Below are 16,909 nucleotides of genomic sequence, written 5' to 3' on the forward strand. Positions count from 1 at the left end.
TAGAATGTAAGTTCTAAGAGGGCAGGGATCTGGTTAGTCATGTGCAATGCCTGTAGGGGTCATAGTCCAGTCAGGAACACAGGGCGGCTCAAGAGAGGGAATTTAATTTGAGGAACTAGGTACCTGGGTTTAGGAAGAGCAGAGAAGCCAAATAGGCCACCACAGGCAACCCAGAGGTTAGGAAGAGACGGGAACCTGGGCCTGGAGGGACCAAGGGAGGAGGTGGTGATATGGAGGCGATCCCATCACTGCTGGAGGCACCACCTGAGGGGGAGGGGGTGAAGGAGTGGGGTAGGGAGAGGAGAGAGGAGAGAGGAGCCAGCGCAGTCCAGCATCTCCTTCCTCCCACCTCCAGGCCTCCACTGTGCTTTCATTGGCTGAACCTAGCAGTGAACCAGCTGGCAAGGGTACCACCGGGAAAACATAGTCTGAGGGGGTTCACCCCTGTAACCAAGAACAGAGCAGGAGACAGGTGGGGAACAGATCTGAGAACAAGCCAATGACTAGTGCCTGCTCTATGCCCAGCTTCTCTGGCAGTCCTTGGCACATAATAGGTCCTCAATAAGTAGTTGTTGAAGGAATGGAATACACCATTCCACACGGATCAGTTCCAGTGTCAGTTCTAATGGGGCTGACCCCTGTTAAAATGCCAGAACCTCAGCGGGAGGAGCTCTGAGGCCTGTGCTTGACACTCACTCCCTGTGGCCCTGAGAGGTTCTTAGCCTGGTGTGACTTCTCTCTCTGTTGGTCTAGCCCAGGGGATAGAAAAGGATTCTTATTTCTGGAAATAACAGTCTTTCATGAGCCCTTTAATCTAAGCCCACTGACGCTTTTATATATGCAGGGTTATGTTACTTGAGGAATTCCTTTGAAGACAATTTTAAACTTTCATTCCTTCGTTCAGTTTTAAAATGTGTAACATTTGGGGCTCTTCCCAGAGCCCTGGATTTATTCGTGGCCTCTGGGTGTTAAGGGACTGGAGGTGAATTCCACATTCCTCTTGATCTCTACGTGGTGACCCTGGGGAATTGATTCCACGTAGAGGAGCCTCTGTTTGTCTGTAAAGTGGAGTTAAGAACGCCTTGGAGGAAACATGAAATAGTGAAATAAACAACCCAAGTGGAGCACCAGCACGTGTGAGGCACTTGATAGTGTTGATTCCTTTCTCCCAAACACTGGGAGGTGGCTCAGGTGTCCCATATCCCAGGTCCCGCCCATGGCTCATCCAGCCTCTGTGTTGACTTGCAGGTTTCCTCCTCTGATTATCTTCCAGGGAAGAATTTGGCTGAAGCACAGGCAATGGTTGGCCACTCATTAATATACCTCCTTCTCGTGACATTTTGCTCTGCTAAAGGAGTAATTGTGTGTTTTCCATGAATTTTTCTTTAAGGGTTGTCTGCGTTAAAAAAAAATTGTAGTCTGTCTGAACTGATTTATGTGGGTACTTTATGGAGTGCATGTTTTTTTTTTCCTCTTTTTTTTTTTGCCTTTGCTGCCTCATCCCTGGAGTTTTGCACTAGGGTTGAATTTTGAGCTGCAACCGTTTTTCCCATTTATTTATTTTTTCTGAGAAAGACCAGCTCTGAGCTAACATCCATTGCCAATCCTCCTCCTTTCCCCTCCCCCCCCCCAAAGCCCCAGTAGATAGTTGTATGTCATAGTTGCACATCCTTCTAGTTGCTGTATGTGGGACGCGGTCTCAGCATGGCCGGAGAAGCGGTGCGTCGGTGCGCGCCCGGGATCCCAACCCGGGCCGCCAGTAGTGGAGCACACGCACTTAACCCTAAGCCACGGGCCGGCCCTGTTTTGCCCATTTAAATGTTAGGGTTGACTGGTGTTTTATCAAAGTTCTGTAAGTACCTTTTATTATAGGAAATCTCAGCAGGTTTGAATCCAGGGACTTTTATTTAAACCTCTGATGTAACAATGACACTGACCTGTAATTAAGACATTTCTGGAAGTTACTTCCATTGCAGAAAGGAAGATAACAGCCCACGGGGGCTGGCGCTGAATTCATGGGACAGAAATGTGCGGAAGCTGTGGTTCCTGAGAGTGTGGTGTGGGGGGTATGTGTCTGCTAACTTTCCAAGATTTCAGTCTGAATTGCTAATATGATGGAAGGTGAAGGGCGCCTTTTAAAGAGCGCTGTACATCTTGTAAACATCCTGTAGCTTGAGTCTCCCGGACTTCTCTCCACATCCACTCCTAGTCGGCCTCACGAGACACTGATCAAAAAGAGGCTGCAGCTTTGAAAACAGTTAACTTCTCCCCTATCAATTCACAGAACTGGGCTTAGTCAAGCTTGTGATGACAGTTTTCCTCACTTTCAAGAGTACTGGTTAAGTCTTTTTGTCCCCTGCTCTTCAAAAGCGGAGTCATTGTGTTTTTCTTTTTCAGAGGCACCGTCAGGGCTGTCAGAAAGTGGAATTTCCCACAAGACCAGAATTTCATCAGCCTTCATTCATGACCTTAGTACTTTCAGTTTTAAAAGACAAACTTGCCCTATTTTGACTGTTGAAGGAAAACAGCTAACTCTCAATTATGGGTCTGTGCACTTAAATAATTGTGTAATAGAATTTAAGTGCATGAAGAACAACTCCCCTCAGGTGCCCCCTTTTCACACATGAGGAGAGTGAAGTTCTGAGAGGCAAGGGCCGTGGGTGGGAGGGGTGAGGGGACCCAGGCCCTCAGACTCTCATTTAGTAGAAGGTTGTAAAGCCTAATTTGACGTCTTTCTCCAAACACTACAACTCCTATTACATCCTCCATGTCCTTTTTATCTTAAAAGCACTTTAGTATGCTATTTTATTTAATCTCCATTGCAACTGTATCCACTTCAAGTTCTTATTAGAGAATCAATAGTATTCTAAATATGATCTAATTTAGAAAAAAATATGAAGAAAAGTCATCTTTGGAGAACAATCTAATCATGGGCTTTTTAAACATTCTCATTTTGTAAATTATCATACAGTAAAATGGACTTTTTTCCTTTTGTGTACAGTTCTATGAATTTTAGCACGTGCGTAGGTGCATGTATCCACCATCATAATCTGGATACAAAGCTATTCCTTGACCCCATAAAGCTGCTGCCCTCCACCCATAACCCCTGGCAACCACTGGTTTATTTCCCATCACTATAATTTTGTCTTTTGGAGAGTGTCAGATAAGTAGAATTTGCGGTATGTGACCTTTTGAGACTGCCTTCTCTTACGGGTCTTTCTTTTTTTCTTTTTGGTGAGGAAGATTAGCCCTGAGCTAACATCTGTTACCAATCCTCCTCTTTTTGCTGAGGAAGATTGGCCCTGGGCTAACATCCGTGCCCATCTTCCTCGACTTTATATGTGGGACGCCACCACAGCATGGCTTGATAAGCGGTGCGTAGGTCTGCGTCTGGGATCCAAATCTGTGAAAACCCCAGGGTTATGGGTCTTTTTTGATGGCAGCAGATACTCATCCTTTGGGGTCATCTGTATCATTTCGTTATTTACTTCTTTTGTGCAAGCTTGGAAGAGTTTGAATGGTTCCTTAAAAGAGAACTTACTCAAGAAATTGGTGACAGGGACAAAGAGTGGCTTTGAGATCCTAATTTCTGTCCCAGACACTGACACCTAGTGGGCCCTTGGTGACTTCTGGCTGCTGTCCATATCTCTCACAAAAGTGCAGGTGTAGGTTGTGTGCCTAGAGGGAGGCCGGCTGGAATTCCAGATGCCTGCTGATAATTGGAATATAGTGGAATATACTTCCACTTAGCCAAGTATACTGGAGCCATGGGGCCCTCTCAAACCCTGACAGCACATGTTGTTGTGGGGGCAGGAATCACATTAATACCCTCGAGATCCCCATGCCTCTGGGGCTGGGCTCTGCCAGGAGGGAGGCATAGGGAGCAAAAGTCTGCTTGGCTCAAGGTGGAAAAGGAACGGCTCCATTGTGGTCGCCTACCAAGGAGGTAATTGGGAGAATGGGTTTGGAGATCTCCATCTGACAGCCAACAGGAGACTTCCCAGGGAGCAGGAGGAGATAAGCCTGTCAGGATCCTCCCTGCTGTTTCAGGCCCAGGATTATCACTGCTGCAAAGCAGGGCTTCAGTCCCCCCAAAAAGGGAGCAAGCAAGTTGCAGCAGCGCCAAGGAATCACAGACCCCATGGCTAAGATGAACGGAACCAACCATGTCATCTGGTCAGCGGACGCCAGTCAACCTTTCTTCTGATCTAGCCAGTGGATGGCATTCACTTTTGAGACACAAGCCTCAGGTTGTGTTATGTACTTTCATCCCCGTCTCTCAAAAGAACATGTTGAAATGTGAGTGAGAATAGCCTTTTATCTTAAGCCTCAAATCTCCTCTAATCGACAATCTGTCAATTGACTGGCAATAACTGATAGCTGCTATTAACCTTATTGAGGGGCATTATAGTGGAGTAGTTAAGAGCAGGGCTCTGGAGCCAGACCACATGGGTTCCAGCTCAGCCTCTGGCTGGCTGGGTGACCCCTGGGCAAGTTGTCGACCTTTCTGAGTCTTGGTTTCTCCATCTGTAAAATGGGGATGACAATAGTATCTCCTTTACAGGATGAGTGTGAAGATTAAATTTGTCAATACATATAAAGCAACTAACAAATACCAGCCTTTCATTATAAATGAGTTTTGAGGCCTTCATATCTGGACTCTTCCCCTGTATTGCCACGTTTAGGTTGAGAACTGCTGATCAGTCGAATAGTTTCACTTTACAGAGAAGAAAGCTGAGGTTTGTGAAGGCTCAGTGATGTGCCCAGGGGCAGAAGCAGGACTGGTGATGTCCCTTGGCCCCTAATCTCTTTCTTCACACTGCAAAGCAGAAAGCTGTTGATCCATATAAACTGTTGGCTCTTGGGCACTTTGTTAACTGGAAATCTCTGTTAACTTGGGCTCTCATGCCTTGTCAAGACAATAGTAATTGCTTTTCAGATTAACAAACCCACGTCACTGGAGAACACTAGAGTAAGTTGTCCCTTACTTGAGTACGCTTCTCGTGTTAAGCATATTTTTGCGGTGCTTATCTGCATAATGACCACCATATATGGTACGTGGAGTAGTTCATAGTGAACCAGAATGTTTGCTTAGCAAGAACCTTTTGCTTGCTGACCAGGAGAGGTAACTGTTTGTTGCCACTTGATCCCTTCGGCTGGCCCATCTGGGTCAACTTGTTTCTGTCTGGTGTTCACCCTTTCCATCAAATGGTTCCAGTGATTAACAACCTGGTTTAGTGATGACAGGTTTGTTCATCGTGGAGCTCAAGATAAGGCAGTGTTAACTCCCTTTGCCCTGAGAATTTGCTGCCTGCCTGTTGAGTGATCCAGGGACCTGTCAGCCCTTGGAGCTGACGGGTGAGGTGCTGGCAGTAGGGAAAAGCACTTGGTGTGCCTTCAGCTTGCACACGTGTCCCCGTGCTCAGCACTCAGCTGGCCAGCACCCCACCCCCTTCCAGGAAACCTCTCTCTCTCCTTGCAGACAATACTCATGCCAACTCCCATCTAAAAAATAAGTGCCTTTGACTTAGAAATACATTTTCTTAGATGCACAGAAGGTGTTCACAGTTTTGGCTTTTGCTCTGTCCACAAATCAGATGACTCCCATTGTCCATGTGAATGATTTGTAGTCAAATTTAGAATCCCAGATTGGGGTTTCCTGTCGCTGATCGAGTTTCTAGACTAGGCAGCATCATCAAACATTGCTAAAGTGGATGTGACAGGCAGAGAGGAGGAGGTAACACCAATTCAGAGCCTCTGTGTGCAGGTAGATAGTGCTTGCCTGGTCCAGGCTCCGTGAATGTGAGGATTGTTTGTGGGCTGCTTCTGAATTACCTGTGTAATACGTTTGCCTCTCTGAGTGTGAAGAAGCAAAGTTAATCGTATGCACAGGAAAGGGACTTCCTCCACGTGTATGTCTTTGCCTTTCCATTCATCTTATTAGAGTGGTGCAAATCCTGAAGCATGAATTAACTGGGTCTGTGGCTGAATAAGTTCAGATTTGCTGAGCAGGCCAATTCAGGAAACTGTCCGTGATTCCCCTGCTGTTTACTGTGTACAGACACCTCTCCTAAGTGAACGTGGCATTTGTATTGGATGAAGGCCGTAGCTCAGTATGAAACGTGACTTCATGTCTACTCTAATCCTCAAACAGGCCATACTTTCCATGTAGGGTGTTTTAAAGAACGTGTATATTGGTGGACTCACATAATATTTGGGTCAAAGGCATTTATAGACAGAGATAGAAGGTATCAACCATCAGCTGAGAAATCTAACCTCAGGAGAGATGAGCATCTGACTGTATGTATATGTATATATATGTTTATATATATATGTGTGTATATATATATGTATATGTATATATATGTTTATATATATATGTGTGTGTATATATATGTATATATATGTTTATACACACCATCCCTGGTCAAATTTGCAAAGATTCACTAATAAGCTAATAATATTGCTGCTTGCCAGGGGAATTCACAGGTCTGTAAATTTCCTGAATTCTAATGTCTCACTTTGCAATTTTAGAAATGAATGGGCTAGAATTAATTGAGAGTCTTCCTTCCAAGGGAATATTGGAAGTATTTTTTGCTGCTGTGAAGCACTGTTTGCTTATCCACAAAACCCTGCAAATTGCAACAGAAGTAACTCTAGATGACACTGAGAGATGGGTGTCACTAGGATTTTAGATGATGGGCTGAGCCAGCATATATGATACAGACTCGCATGGTGAGAGGGTTATGTTTCCTATTACATTCTGTTTACCACAGGGGGAAAGTCTCCCCTTGGTTCTGCCCCATCTTTGACACCTCTCTCAACTGTGATGATCAGCCTCAACCCTCAGGCTCTGAGTCTTTGCTGGGGTAACAGTATCAAGGTAGAACCTAAATTACTTGGGTTTTCTTTTTTGCTATATATTTAGGGTTACTTTCTATTTATGGCAGATGAGATGGGCTTTCCATTTCTGGTAGTGATATAAAGTTCCATTTAAGAAATAAATTTAGAAGGATGCAGTTTAAAGAAAAAAATATTGCATAATTAATTGTGCGAGTGGAACCCAGTTATAACATATTTTCTTTCAGGACAGGACAGGTTAGGAGACCCCGGCATGGGGGATGATGGGTGCTCTGATTGCGGGGCAGGCAGTAGGGATGGACTCCTCCTTCCCCTTCTGAACGCTGCCACAGTTTCCAGCAGAGGAACGCTGATCTCTAACCTTTACAGAGGCTAAGCAAGTATCTTTCATATATCTCCTTTAATCATTCAAACAACCCCATGTAATGTGTATTATTACAATCCTCTTGTTTTAAAGACATGGAAGTTGGAGCTTAGAGGTGGTGACTGACATTTCCAAGGACACATGACTGGGAAGGGGCAGAGCCAGCATCTGAAAACAGGCAACTTGACTCTGGAGCCTGGCATTTCACTCTCTGCCACATCCCACTTCACATCTAATAACACCTCCAGGCAGCTGACCAGGGAAAGGGAATACGAGAAAACTCTAGTCATTCCACTTTGCTACCTGTTGGCAAATTGAATTTATAGTGAGGAAAAAGAAAAACACATTTTAAAAAAAGAGAGCGAAAACACCAACCTAAACTTACTCAGTTGAGACCCATATGCAGTCCCCATGTGACAGCTTCGTTTTTACCTCTGTTTCACTGTCCCTTCTTTGTTTCCCTCATGCTGATGACTACTAAAGATCGATGGATGCTCTTGAAACCCCTAGTTTGCTCACTAACAGTTAGATTTTATTATTCTTTTCTCAAAGTCTAGATCGCCAAAGCCTTTGGATTTGGAATGCCTGGCTTGGCTATACGCCAATATTTATACATTGATATGAAGGTTTTTTAAACTTTAAAGGAGGAATCCTTTTGCAGTTAGACTTGATTGAGGGGCCATTAGCAGTATTCTTACATATTTAGCACGACCATTGTAGGATAATATATGCTGTCTATAAATATACACGATGCTCAGCTCAGCTGAATGCACTTACTCCTTTTTTGTAAGTTTTCTGGGTAAATTTCAAGACCATCAGGATATGACTTAAGTTGGTAGATTTTATTAAACCTCCAAGAACATAATTAACTCATTTTACAAATTGTTAATGCTTGTAGAAACTCATGATAAATGAGACCACTTAAGACCATTTCATGAGAAAACAGGAAAAAGCAGTGTGTTAATACTGGTCCCATTTTCTGATATTGTGAGAAATAAATGAATGTTTATCACTAGCTTTTACAACCTTAATTTGAGAATTCTTTAAATTCTTTAAATTCTTTAAATTACGTATATTTACAGAGAAATAATGCTGCCATTTAGTTCAGTGTTTTCAGCTTAACAGAGTCTCCACTGAAAGAGGATTGCAAATCCATGCCGCGGCAGTCAAAGATACGTTTGAGTTGGTTCTGCTCTAATTTTAACATTTGAATATGGCTGTGTCACCACTTTGCCCATTTTAAGAAATAAAAAAAAAATTATCAACGGTAGGTCTCAATCTCTGTTCAATTGCACTTTTGGTCTGCAGGGTTTTGTTTCAGGTACTTCTTTTTTTTTGGTGAGGAAGATTGGTGCTGGGCTGACATCTGTTGCCCATCTTCCTCTTTTTTTTGCTGAGGAAGATTGGCTCTGAGCTAACGTCTGTGCCAGTCCTCCTCCATTTTGTACATGGGATGCTCCACAGCATGGCTTGACGAGCAGTGCGTAAGTCCATGCCCAAGATTTGAACCTGTGAACCCTGGGCTGCCAAAGCGGAGTGTGCACCCTTAACCACTATGCCACTGGGCTGGCCCCTTATTTCTGGTACTTTTGTTCTAGATGCTTACTGTGGGGGCTGTATTTCCAGCAAAGAATTTTACCATGCACCCCCTTCTTCTGATCGCACCCTGTAACCCTCACCTCTCCCGAACCATTCAGAATCATCCTCCTCTTCCCAAGCCCTGCGTCTCATTCTCCTCCTCAGTGTTTGGGCTCCAGTCGTGTTGGCTCGGCCCAGTTTTCCAATACCGTACACTTTCTCATCACTGGGCTTTGTCAGTACGTTCTGTCTGCTTGGAGAACTCTTTCTCCTCTCTCTTCTCCTACAATGCACATCTTTCACCTGGATAGCACCTGCTTATCCTTCAGATGTCACCTCAAGTGCTGCTTTCTCTGGAAACTTCCTTTCACCCTGTGCCTTTGTTAGCAGCTCTCCTAGAATTATGTTCCATTCTTTCATGTTTTTATCTCAGTTTGGGTTCACTTGTCATTGGGGGTGACTATTGGATGAGTACCTTCCTTGGTAAATTAAGTTCCCTAAAAGCAGCTACAGTCCAGGTTTTGCTACAGTTACAGCCATCCCCAGCATCTAACTCCATATCCAGCACATGATAAGCACTCAATTAAGTATTTGTGGAATATGTAAGTGAATAAAAGTGTTCTGCACTCTCCCCTCAGTGCCAAGGAACACAGCCCTCTACCATCCTGCTTGAATTCTCACTGACACGGCCTCTGATTTTGACCCAACACAAGTACTTGAAGGGACTAGAGAATTCCCAGCATTTGCTGTAACTTATCAAGAACCTGTTGGGGAGAGTGGCTGTCTCTGTCGAGGGGTCAGTCTATACATCTGTGTGTCACTGTCCTGATAAGCACCATCCTGGCTAGCTCTGGGGCCACTGGGGTTTCTTCCCGAGCAGCAGGACCACCATGCTGCAGTGGACTGGCTGATCTGGAAATGAAACCTGCCTCTTCCACACTCCTCCTCAAGACAGAGGGAAGTGGTTTTAAATTCTATCTAGATAGCCCACAGATTGGCAGAAGAGGAAATATAAAGTCTTATTGAAATTATTGATAAAGAAAGAAGAAGTTGCAGGTGAAGAAAGAAAATGGATATTTACTGACTACTCACCGTGCTGCCGGTGCTGAGCTAGGACACACACACACCCGTTGTCACCTTTCATTCCACCATTGTCGCCAATTAGTAAACTAATAAAGAGGGAAAGGATTGGTATTTAAACCGAGGCCTGTTTGGCTCCAAAGCCTGTGTGTTTTCCACTGTAACATGCATCCACAAAGGAACTTCCACCCTCCCTGGTCGGACTCCGAAAGTAGGGAAGCTCATCCTGCCAGAGTTGGGAATGTATTTGGCCCAGGGGCTTGGGAGATAGTCATGACCATGACCGCTAGGAGGGCAGAATGGATGACCATCAACAAAATGAAAAGACAGCCTAACAATTGGGAGAATATATTTGCAAATTATGTATCTGATAAAGGGTTAATATCCAAAATATGTAAAGAACTCATACATGTTAACAACAAAAAAATGAACAACCCAATTAAAAAATGGGCTAAAGATCGGAACAGATACTTTTCCAAAGAAGATACACAGGTGGCCACCAGGCACATGAAAAGATGTTCAACATCACTAATTATTAGGGAAATGCAAATCAAAACTACAATGAGACATCACCTAACTCCAGTCAGAATGGCTATAATTAACAAGACAGGAAACAATCAGTGTTGAAGAGGATATGGAGAAAAGGGAACTCTGATACACTGCTGGTGGGAGTGCAAAATAGTGCAGCCACTATGGAAAACAGTATGGAGATTCATCAAAAAAATTAAGAATAGAACTATCATATGATCCAGACTATTCCACTTCTGAGTGTTTATCCAAAGAACACAAAAACATGAATGCATAAAGATATATGCACCCCTATGTTCATTGCAGCATTATTCACAATAGCCAAGGCTTGGAAACAACGTAAGTGCTCATCAATGAGTGAATGGATAAAGAAGATGTGGTATATATATACAAGGCAATACTACTCGGCTATAAAAAAAAGAAAACAGAAGAAATCTTGCCATTTCCAATAACGTGGATGGACTTTGAGGGTATTATGCTAAGCAAAATAAGTCAGAGGGAGAAAGTCAAATACCCTATGATTTCACTCATAAGTAGAAGATGAAAACAACAACAACAAACAAATATGTAGATACAGAGATTAGAGTGGTGATTACCAGAAGGGAAGCAGGGAGGATGGTGGGTGAAAGGGGAGATAGGGCACATGTGTATGGTGATGGATGGTAATTAGTCTTTGGGTGGTGAACATGATGTAGTCTACACAGAAATTGAAATATAATGAGGTACACCTGAAATTTATATACTGGTAAACCAATGTTACCTCAATTAAAAAAAAAAGAGAGAGAGAGAATGGATGAAAAACTATTCCATAGGAGAAGTCTGTCTGCCTCTGATTCCTGGGGCATCATCTACTCAACAAAGTCCTATAATATGTGAATTTAACTTAGAGGATTCACATACGTCTGCCCTATGCACGGACACACATACGTGAGAAGTGTTGCTGTGAGAGCCAATGGATTAAAAATTAGGAAAGGCTTCCCAGAGCAACACTTGGCTTGAGCTCTGAAGGGCGAATAAGTGTTATCTGAAGGAAGTGGTGTGGATGGAGGAGGGTCAAAGAGAATAGCATTTTCAAAGATCTAGAGGGGGCGTGGAGGAAGGTGCACCTGAGGAAAGGCTAGTGTGGCTGGGGCTTGTAGCAGGGGAGGGAGCCTGATGCTGGGTGTCAGGGCAGCGAGAAGAACCAAATCTGTAGAGATTTTGCTCTCCTGCCATCCTGTGGGGAAAAGAATAAGGGGGGAAAGGGGTAAGATCTAAGTGATGGAATGAACCTGGGAAACGTTGGGGAGAAAGGCTGTGACAGTAACTGAAAATGAGTTCTAAGAGCATATTTTAAGGAGAGTGGCAGAACTAGCCAGTACTACAGATTGGGAGAATAAAGCGTAAGAATGAGTTGAACCCTCCTGTTAACCCATCCTGAGGTCTCCCTTCCCTGAACTCCTGGGCCCTTTGTCATCATCAGCATCATAACATCCAGGCACACAGCTGGGCTGTCTTGGGGAAACTCCTTCGATGGTCTGCACCAAACCCTAGCTCTAGGCTCTAGGCAACCACTAATCTGTTTTCTCTTTCTATAGATTTGCTTATTCTGGACATTTAATATAAATTGAATCATATACTATGCCATCTTTTGTGTCTGGCTCCTTTCACTTAACATATTGATTTCAAGGTTGATCCCTGTTGTAGCAGGTATCAGTACTTCACTCCTTTGTATTGATGCTCAGGTACTTCTTGACCCCTGAGAAAAGCGTTCAATCATGGGGCAGTCACCAGTTCCCATGTGTGGTTAGAGCAGAGTGCCAGAGAGTTAGTGATTGTCTTCAATCCTTTTGGACCTCAGTGGTCTAAATCAGGTCACCCGGACACAGGCCTCTCAGTTTTTCTCTTGCCCTGCTGGGTAGCAGCTATGCTGTAGGTGTACATTCCTGTTATGGTTCTGGGTCTTGGGCTATGAGTGTTCCTTCTCTCCAGGGCCACCGTGTGGAGTTGTGCAGGTTGAGCACTGCCTGAGGGTGCCCAGCTGAAGGCACAAGAAAGGGCTCGAACACAGTCTGCATGCCACTTGCCAAATGTCGATGCAAATAACCCATAATCAATCCATAAATCAAAATTGGGGCGAGTTTATTATATGAGCCAGGTCTGAGGACCATAGCCTAGAGTCTTCCTTCTCCAAGGAAGGAAGGGCACCAAAGAAGTGGGGTGTACAAAGTGGTTATATACCATATTGGAACAAAGAGCATACATCGCATATGACAGGAATATCTCTTTAGTACTGCCATGAGATGCTTAGCTGACATGGCAGGTCAGTGGTCATAAGGTGAGCACAGCAAGTCGGTAATTAATCCTTAGTTTCTAGGAAGAGATGCTTAACCTTAAAGAAATGCTGACATGGGGGGAAAGCTACATCCCTATCTTTAAAGGCATCATTCTTGTCCTTGGGACACTGTAAATGTTTAAAGCAGATGTACAGTGCACACTCAACAGGCAACGTGAGGCCTTTCTGGAAAGACAAGGTCAGGTCGAATTAGTTTTAAACCAAATGGCTTGCTTATATACTCCAATATATCCTTTTGCTTTTCATTTATTCATCACAAGCCATAAGCCTCAGAATGGGGCTGTGTCCATCCAGAGGAGGTTTCCTTTTTCTAACTCACACAAAGCTATACCAGGGCTTCTGCAGTTCTTTGGATGGCATGCTGCCCTGTCTTTGACACTTGTCAGAGCTGAGGTCTTGGGCCCAGTTAATGTGCCTTATATTTCAGTTAATAAGATTGAGGTGGTGACAAGCGAGAGGATGCAATTACAGATGTTTTCTAATTTATGGATTTGTTCCCACAAGAAAAACTTCCCCTACCTTGTGTTTAGAAGTCTACAGCTCTACCGTGAGCAAGAGGAATTTTCAACCTCTCTATTTTCTCCATCAGTTCTCTTCCGAGTTCTAACATCTCTTACTGTTCTCATCTGTGTTTCTAACTTTGGGTTAGAGCATTTCTGAGGTTGAATTGGTGTTAAGAAATAATTTTCACAAAAAGGGTAAAGTCATGACTGTCAGATATCAAAATGAATACGTGTTACAGATTTCATTCTACTTCGTAATCAATGAGGGAACCAGGCAGATGTTATAACAGGTTGGAAAGAATAGACACATTTATAGATCAAGAGTATTGTACGGAATGTGCAAATGGAGGCAAAGCTATTTTTTTCTGCAGGGGGAGGGAGAAGTCAATTGAACCTCTCCTGGGCAGGATAGAATTTACATGTCTATAGACAAGAATTATTTGCATTGCTATCATTTATCTACAATTTACAGAATTGCAAAGTAGCTTCCATGCAGTCAGAATCAGATAACTCAAAGGGATATTCTCTAGCCTAATGATGCATCTTTTTCTGTGAAATCACACATTTCCCCTACACTGGTTATTTGTGGTGTCTCTAGCACATTGGTGAACTTAGATAAGCTTGTGTTATTCCAGTTGAGATTTCAAGATGAGGACAAGATTTCCTTCAGGTTCCAAGTGATCTTGCTACTGAAGCAAAATGAATTCGCTCTGTGGGAGATCAAAATTTGGCCACCCTGAAATATGTCTCTTTACCTTGATTATTTTCTCTGATGGACATTTGACCTCCCCCAAACTGCCTAAAGAATTTAACATAGAAGAACTGTTCCAGGAAGGAGTTACTATCATATGATGGCTATAATAGAATGCAAAATAGATGTTACAATAGGAAAGGCACTAACAAGCCCATCTTATCAAAATTCTGTCTCTCCCAGGCCACATTCTCTAGATGGCCCTGCAAAGAGTTGACAGACAAACATTTACATTTATAAGGGAAATCTCCATTTGTAAAGGTATTTCCCTCTCTGTGCTGAGGGAAGGGGGGATGGCCTCTCTAGAAACTTGTCTGTGTGGAGGATAAGGCCTTAAATCTACATACCCTTGATTACTGTGATTTCTGTCTCCCTCCCTGCCCCCAACATCCTCCTTCATCCTTAGCTAAAGATGGTATTTAAGATGAGAATCTCTGCCATTGTGTTGAGAAACTCAGTTTCCCTGGTTTCTCCCATGTATACATGTTATTAAACTTGGTATTATTGTCTCCTGCTAACCTGTGTTTTTAATTATTTGGCCAGCCATAGAACCTTAAGGGAAAGGGTGGAGGGGGATTCTCCCTCTTCCCTGACAGCTCCCTGGTGAGTTAAAATCAGACTCGCCAGCAAAAGTAGTCGTAGCACAAAGTAAAGTGTATTTGCAGCAAATAGGAGACCACGCAGAGTAATTTCCAAAGTCATGGTGCTCTTTGAACAAAGGGAAGCAGGCTCTTTTATTTCGGGTGGGGAATGGCTATTTAGAAGGGAAGTTTTGTCGTCACATGGAGAGACAGGTATTAGCTGGCGCAGGGCAGTCTGAAGGCATGCTCTCACATACATCGCGTGTTATCTAGCAAGGCCTAGGCTCCTCCTAGGATGGAGAGTATAGTATTAACATGAAGCAGAGGGCATTTTCTGGTCATCTTCAGGTCATCTGTGCAGGTGCTGCCCTTGCAGTGGGGCTCGATCTGGTTCAGGCCTGTTGATGCTGGTATCTCTTCCCAACATAGCTCTGAAAAGCAAGCCTAAGGGAGTGGTAAGCACCTTTGAACTTCCTTTGAGCTGCTTAGGGAATGTACGGTGACAATCTTTGGTATGTGATGTTCTCTGTTGGAGGACCAAGAATCTGGGTGTTTTCAAAGACACCACCATGTCTGGTTGAAAGAACAAGAGGGAGACACATGGCAGGCTTGGAGGGAGGAAGCTGTGAGACCAGAGACTGGGGAATAAGGTCTGGATTTTATTCTTGAAATCATTACACACTTTCTGTGTGACCTTTGGGCTTGGCATTTATCTCCCTACCTCTTTGAGACAGGAAAATAAGTATTATTTGTGAAGTGCATTGAGGTTCCCTCGTGAAAGCTACCAGTTAAGTGTGGAGTGGTATCATTAATTTGTTCAGCCTTGCCCTTTGTATTCCTGCTGCCATTCTGACACCCTGGCTATATTTGTCTTCCATCTCTTCTCTCTTCCCACCATTGATTTCCACTGTAGCAGGTGGGGCCCCCACCATGGGATTAAGCATTTTCAACGACTGCTCTGGGATTTTTCTATTTATTCTCAAAAAATCTGTCGTAAAAAAGCCTAAAACATCCACCCCGGTTTCTTTCCTTTCCTCTAAAACGTTTAAGTAAGTAGTCGAAGGAATAATTATTCTAAATGTAGTAGAGTATCACATTGTCTTATAAAACTTGCTATAAACTCAAAATTAGTCGTGTCAAAGCTGAGTGGAACTCTTCGGCTCTGCCAGGCACGGCTCTACTGGCCCAGTGCTGCAAGGGGTGGAAAGGAAAATGCTGGAGCTTCCAAAAAAAAGTATGGGAATGCTTCTGAGATCTACAAATCTAGAATTGACTCTGTTTCCATTATGAGGGGGTCTTTAGGTATATTGTCACTTTATGAGAAAAAAACCATTTATGTAGGAATGTCTATAACATTTGCAATGTGATATGCTGTGTATATCTACACAGCTTCACTTCACAAAACTGACTAGCAGTGGGGTGGCTGGAAGACTTATTTTTTCTTTTAGCTTTGCCTCTGTGATGACTTTATTATGCCTCAGTTTTCCCCCTGGGCTGGCTTAATATTGTTTTACAAGTTAAGTCATGCGATTCTTAACTTTTACCACACCAAATCCTATATACCTCGCTTCAATTGATGAGTTGCTTTGGGTGACCCAGTATGGCAGGGAAAATTATTTTTGTCTTCACCGTCATGACAAGTTTCCAGATGACTCAGATGAGGCTGGAGTTTGGAGACTGCTTTGTTATTTCCAGACAACTGCAGGAGGGAAGCACGGCAGCAGCATTGTAATCCAGTGCGCTAAATATTTGTCGCTTTTCGGGATGCAGTGCTAGGACTCCATTACACTGTACACGTTTAATCACTCTACTTACTTTTTTGGGGGTGGGGAGGAAGATCGGCTCTGAGCTAACATGCATTGCCAATCTTCCTCTTTTTGCTGAGGAAGATTAGCCCTGAGCTAACATCCGTGCCCAATCTTCCTCTATTTTGTATATGGGATATTTCCACAGCGTGCCTTGATGAGCAGTGCGTAGGTCTGCACCTGGGATCCGAACCTGTGAACCCTGGGCCGCCAAAGCAGAGCACACGAACTTACCCACTACACCACCGGGACGGCCCCCCACTTTACTTATTTTTGATAGATTATTTTCCCAGCCATTCCAGCCACACTGATTATCTGCTTCTCAATTCCTAAGGTTTTTTATCTCTCCTACTGATAGTTTCATTTAGCCATACAATCTGATATGATTGTCAGTCTATTTGTTGGGGATTCATTTTGTCTCCCCATGGGACATATATATTCGTTGAAAGAGAGAATCATATTTTACATTTCTCTTTTGTCCTCTGTAGCATCTAGCAGGTGACCAGAGTCACCATAAGTGCTG

At 43.6% G+C, this 16,909-nt stretch overlaps 1 protein-coding gene across 1 annotated transcript in view; it reads left to right on the forward strand.

Moving 5' to 3' along the window:
- Positions 1-16,909, forward strand: part of KCNMA1 (potassium calcium-activated channel subfamily M alpha 1) — a 488,218-nt gene that overhangs the window by 99,547 nt on the left and 371,762 nt on the right. The gene's annotated exons all lie outside the window — the stretch shown is intronic.

This window comes from Diceros bicornis, chromosome 6 (genome assembly GCF_020826845.1).
Source record: "Diceros bicornis minor isolate mBicDic1 chromosome 6, mDicBic1.mat.cur, whole genome shotgun sequence".
NCBI lineage: Eukaryota > Metazoa > Chordata > Mammalia > Perissodactyla > Rhinocerotidae > Diceros > Diceros bicornis.